This window comes from Schistocerca americana, chromosome 9 (assembly GCF_021461395.2).
Source record: "Schistocerca americana isolate TAMUIC-IGC-003095 chromosome 9, iqSchAmer2.1, whole genome shotgun sequence".
Classification (NCBI taxonomy): domain Eukaryota; kingdom Metazoa; phylum Arthropoda; class Insecta; order Orthoptera; family Acrididae; genus Schistocerca; species Schistocerca americana.
In genome coordinates, this window is record NC_060127.1 from 60,698,656 (window position 1) to 60,704,655 (window position 6,000).

Consider the following 6,000-nt stretch of genomic DNA (forward strand, 5'->3'; position numbering starts at 1 on the left):
TGTGTTGTTATTTAAAAAATGTAATAAAGAATAAGTTAAAATACTTATGTGTCTGATTAACTGCAGTATCAGAGAACACACAAAATGTATTGAAATGGAGCACACTTAAACCAACACACAAAAAAGGATCCAAGGAGGAGGTTTAAAATTTCAGATTCATCAGTGACACCCATATTCAGTAAGTACCTGAAGCTATATTCAGTAAAGTACCTGAAACTGTATTGCTGGAACAGCTCAGTCATTATTTCTCCAAAAATAACTTGTTAATAGAGGTGCAGCATGGCTTCTGAAAGGATCACAGCAATTAGAGTTTCCTTGATCAAAGTATACAAAAAAACATGCATATTTCTGGACCCCAGTAAAGTGTTTGACTCAGTGAACTACGAGTTACTCTTCAGTAAACTTGACGCCCAATCGTGTGGGCCGGCCGCTGTGACTTAGCGGTTCTAGGCGCTTCAGTTCGGAACCGCGCTGCTTCTATGGTCGCAGGTTTGAATCCTGCCTCTGGCATGGATGTGTGTGATGTTCTTAGGTTAGTTAGGTTTAAGTAGTTCTAAGTCTAGGGGACTGATGACCTCAGGTGTTAAGTCTCATAGTGCTTAGGGCCATTTGAACCAATCGTGAGATGCACGACATGGGGTAAATCCTATTTTACAAGTTATTAGGGTTTCTTCCTTTTCCGTTCATGTATGGAGTGTGGGAAGAATGATTATTTGAATGCCTCTGTGTGTGTAGTAATTATTCTAATCTTATCCTAACAATCCCTATGTGAGTCATACTTAGGGGGTTGTAGTATATCCGTAGAGTAATCATTTAAAGCCAGTTCTTGAAACTTTGTTAAAAGACTTTCTTGGGCTAATTTATGTCTGTCTTGAAGAGTCTGCCATTTCAGTTCCTTCAGTATCCCTCTGATACTCTCCCATGGGTTAAACAAACCTTTGACATTTCGTGCTGCCCTTCTCTGTATATGTTCAATATCCCCCGTTAGTTCTTTCTTACGGAATGGACAGTGTCTTGAAAGGAGGGTGTCAGATGAACATCAACAAAAGCAAAATGAGGACAATGGAATGTAGTCGAATTAATTCAGGTGATGCTGAGGGAATTAGATTAGGAAATGAGACACTTAAAGTAGTAGATGAGTTTTGCTATTTGGGCAGCAAAATAACTGATGATCGTCGAAGCAGAGAGGACATAAAATGTAGACTGGCTATGCCAAGGAAAGCGTTTCTGAAGAAGAGAAATTTGTTAACATCAAATATAAATTTAAGTTCAGGAAATCTTTCCTGAAAGTATTTGTATGGAGTGCGGCCATGAACAGAAGTGAAACATGGATGATGAATAGTTTAGGCAAGAAGAGAAAAAGAAGCTTTCGAAATGTGGTGCTACAGAAAAATGCTGAAGATTAAACGGGTAGATAACATACCTAATGGGGAGGTACTGAATAGAATTGGGGAGAAGAGGAATTTGTGGCACAACCTGACTAAAAGAAAGGATTGGTTGGTGGAACATGTCCTGGAGCATCAAGGGATCACCAATGTGGTATTGGAGGGAAGTGTGGAGGGTAAAAACCGTAGAGGGAGACCAAGAGATGAATACAGTAAGCAGATTCAAAAGGATGTGGGTTGCAGTAGTTACTTGGAGATGATGAAGCTTGCACAGGATAGAGTAACACGGAGAGCTGCATCAAACCAGTCTCTGGACTGAAGATCACCACAACAACAACAACAACCACCTTTTTTGTACGGATCCTACACACTTGAGCAATATTCTAGGATGGGTCACACAAGTGATTTGTAAGCAATCTCTTCTGTAGACTGATTGCACTTTTCCAGTATCATACCAATATACCACCTGCTTATCCCTAAAAAGTGTTACACCTAGGTCCTGGTATGAGTTGGCTGATTCCTATAGTGATTCATTGATATTATAGGCACAGGATACTTTTTTTTTCTTTTTCTTTTTTTTTTCGTTTCATTAAGTGCACATTTCTGAACATTTAGAGCAAGTTGACAATCTCCACAACATGTTGAAATATTTTCAAGATCAGACTGAATATTTATGCAGCTTGTCGCAGATGGTACTTTACTTCAGACAACTGGATCATCTGCAAAAACCCTCATTTTACTGTTAATATTGCCTGCAAGGCCATTAATATACAACATGAACAGCAAGGGTTCCAGCACACTTTCCTGGGGACACACCTGTAGTTACTTCTACATCAAACAATGACTCTCCATCCAAGATTACAAGCTGTGTCGCCACCTTCCACAAAGTCCTCAATCCAGTCACAAATTTCACTCGATACCTTATATGATCGCACTTCTGACAATAAGTGTAGGTACGATACTGAGTCAAATGCTTTTTAGATAAAGAAACATTATATCTACCTGGTTGCTTTGATCCAAAGCTTTCAGTATGTCATGTGAGGAAAGTGCATTTCACGAATGATATTTTCGAAAACCATGCTGGTTGGCATTGAGGAGGTCATTCTGTTCAAGATACCTCATTATGTTTGTGTTCAGAATATGTTCTAAGTTTATACAACAAATCAATGTCAACAATATTGGATGGTACTTTTGTGGATCACTTCTACTACGCATCTTGTAGACAAGTGTGACCTGTGCCATTTTCCGAGAACTGGGCACAGTTTTTTGTTTGAGGGATCTATGATAGATTATAGTGAGAAGAAGGGCTAACTCAACTGAAAATTCAGTATAGAATCTGACATATCATCGACGCTTGGAGCTTTGTTCAATTTTAACTATTTCAGCTGTTTCTCAACACCACTGGCGCTAATACTTATTTAATTCATCTTTTCAGTGGTACAACAAATAAATTGGGGCAATTCTCCTGGGTTTTCCTTTTAAAAGGCGGATTTGAAAATGGAGTTAAGCATTTCAGCTTTTGCTTTGTCATGTTCAGTTTGAGTTTCTGTCTCATTCACTAGGGATTGGACACTAACTTTGATGCCACAAACAGCCTTTCCATATGACCAGAATTTCTATGGATTTCTTGAAATGTCAGTTGACAATATTTTGCTAACAAAGTCATTGCAGGTATCATGCATTGCTCTCTCGACAGCCGAAAGTGTTTCATTCAGCATCTCTCTATTTATAGCCCTATGATTTATTTTACACCTATTATGCAGTAATCTCTGTTTCTTTAGAAGTTTATTTACTGTGACTGTATACCATGGGTTTCCCTCCCATTATGAACTGTTCTACTGGGTATGTGTCTATCCAGTGGTTGGTCGACTATTCTTTTAAACTTGTGCCACAGTAACTCTACATGCTCCTGACCTGTGCTGAAGTTTCAAGTGCTTCACTGAGATATGACATTGCTGACTTTTTATCTAGTTTACTGAACATATATATGTTTCTGGATGTTTTAGTTGTCCTTTGTACTTCCGTGATCATTGCTGACACAACCATGTCATGGTCACTGATAGCAGTTTAGATGTGGGCATCTTCAAATAGGTGAGATCTATTTGTTGCCATCAGATCCAATGTATTCCCATCATTGAATGATTAAAGTCCACTGATGATTACAGTATAATTGGAAAATGGACGTACAAGTCAAGTGAGGTTTTCTCTAAAGTTTTCAGTTACATCAGGAGATGAGTCTCGTGGGCAATAGAAGGATCCAATTATCATTTTATGCTCACCCCTTATAGTGATAGCAATGCTGTATCCATGCAAATGCTAACTACACATCTAGTTGAATGTAAGCGGTGTAAAAAGCTGACTTACAATATCAATTCTCAACTCTTAAGTTCCCAGTCCACATATAAAACAGCAAGGCTCAGTTTCGGTGCCTTACCCCTTCCTTGTGTACATAAATGATAGAGAGCTACCTCTCAATTTCCAGTTAGTAACCTGTGCAGATGATGCCTCACTGTTACTCGTTAGAAAACAAAATGGTGAGTAAACATTGGTTGCAGCTGAGGGACTACATCGAGTAACAAGTTATTTCCAGGACCAAGGTCTGAAGGTTAATGTCAACAACAAATTACCCCTTCCTTGTGTACATAAATGATAGAGAGCTACCTCTCAATTTCCAGTTAGTAACCTGTGCAGATGATGCCTCACAGTTACTCGTTAGAAAACAAAATGGTGAGTAAACATTGGTTGCAGCTGAGGAACTACATCGAGTAACAAGTTATTTCCAGGACCAAGGTCTGAAGGTTAATGCCAACAACAAATCACGGTCACTGTCATTCAAACTTGCAAGGTATATACAGAATACTGTAAAATTCAAGGTATTTACCTAGATGAAAATCTACAATGGTTTAACCAAATCAGTTTTACATGTAACAATACCAGTAGTTCACTATATAGACAGCTATCAAAAACAGTTTCCGAACAGACATTAAAAACACATTATTATGGGGCCATTTTCACAGATTAAACATGGACTAGAGATGTGAGGGTCTGATGCTACATCCAATGAACAGAATATTAACCTTGGGGGAAAAAAAATAAAAAGAGAGAGAGAGAGAGAGAGAGAGAGAGAGAGAGAAGAGGGGGTGGGGGTGGGAAGAGCAGAATTAGCCATAGAAGAGGGTACACAGGCTCCTAGAGGATCATCTTTGTACATCATAAATATCTCACTGTGTCTTTGCAAATTAATTACTTTTTTTATGACAGCAAAAAACAAATAAACCAGGTGCTCTGATATGCTGGTATGTAAAACAAGAAAGAAAGGTGCTATTACAGACAAAGAACTAAGCTAAACACAACAGACCATAGTGCATGCATTAATGTCCTGATGTGATATAATAAACTGCCGAGCTCTATAATGTGCCACAAAGGGAACTTATTCAAAGCGAAGCTGAATTCATTCTTGATTGGTAAGTACTTAAGTGCTTATATTCTATGAATGAGTACTCATGTTAAACTGAACTGAAATCTCTGCAGATTTTGTTATGTAAAATCTGGACATTTGTAATAATTATGATGTAATATCTTATTCTATAGTCTTTTCTAAGTACACTGACATTGGTACCATGTACATGTTAGCAATTATGCATATATAATATGTATCTGCTCTCTGTTCAAACAAAAACTGTAAATTCTGTTGTCTTGCTAAGTAATAAGACACATACATCTAAGTAAGATATACGTACCATTTACGCTTATACGTAGTCACTTAGGCATATGTAAAATGCATTTACTGTTTGTATGGAATTTGTAAAAAAATGTTACAACATTTGCAAAAATCTTCAACTGGTGACTCGCATGCAAAATACAATAAATAAATAAAACGGGACAATATATAGTATCGCACTTTCAGGCACTGTAGCACAACAAACAGAGAAAAAGAAGGGCGTCTCTTGGATAGATCTTTCATGCTCTGTATCACTCAAACTACATATTTGCAGAACAAGCAAGTAGAAATACACAACCCACCAAATGCGGCACAATAGCGTCGTAAACTGTGAAATCGAGATTGCGCTGTACGATGTGCTTTTGTTACACAACTTGTGCACAACACAAGCGATCTCTTCAGCCAATCAGAACACAGAATGGGAGGCCATTACACGTTTTGCGCGAACATACAAACGACGGAAAAATTCTGCGAATGAAACACGAATAAAGTAGATATTCCACTGTGATGTACATAAGTTACAGTACCAAGCAAACCGATGTTGTAACACACCAGTAATTTTGAGGTAATTGCAGGTGCCGGTTTCCGACAAAAGGCACGGAACAGAAGAAGCTAGTCATTCTTGCAACATTTTTCGAAAGTATTATAATTTAGCAGGACGGGTAAAGTTTGCCTGCTTCAGCAAAAAGCTGATGTAATTATTTCTTTATGGCGATGTGCTCGACGGAACATATACTCAGCTAGGTAACCCGCCAAATGCTTGGTCTTTCTGCCATATGGTGGGATGGCACCTCTGAGGTTCCGCGACGTTCTGTCCATGTTCAGTGTGTGAACAGAACGATCTTCCGTATCTACGAAGTTCAGGTTATGGTTCACTTTAAGGTGCTGAAAACT

General features: G+C 38.4%; 1 protein-coding gene across 4 annotated transcripts in view; it reads right to left on the reverse strand.

The window, feature by feature from the left end:
* LOC124551061 (speckle-type POZ protein-like) overlaps positions 1 to 5,465 on the reverse strand; it is a 68,196-nt gene extending 62,731 nt beyond the window's left edge. For 3 of the 4 annotated variants that reach the window (XM_047125942.1, XM_047125943.1, XM_047125939.1), the window contains exon 1: positions 5,126 to 5,434. The gene's annotated coding sequence lies outside the window, so the exon portion shown is untranslated. Of the gene's footprint in view, positions 1 to 5,125 lie in introns of all 4 variants that reach the window. The other variant, XM_047125940.1, reaches the window with a different exon arrangement.
* Between the last annotated feature and the right edge of the window lie 535 nt (positions 5,466 to 6,000).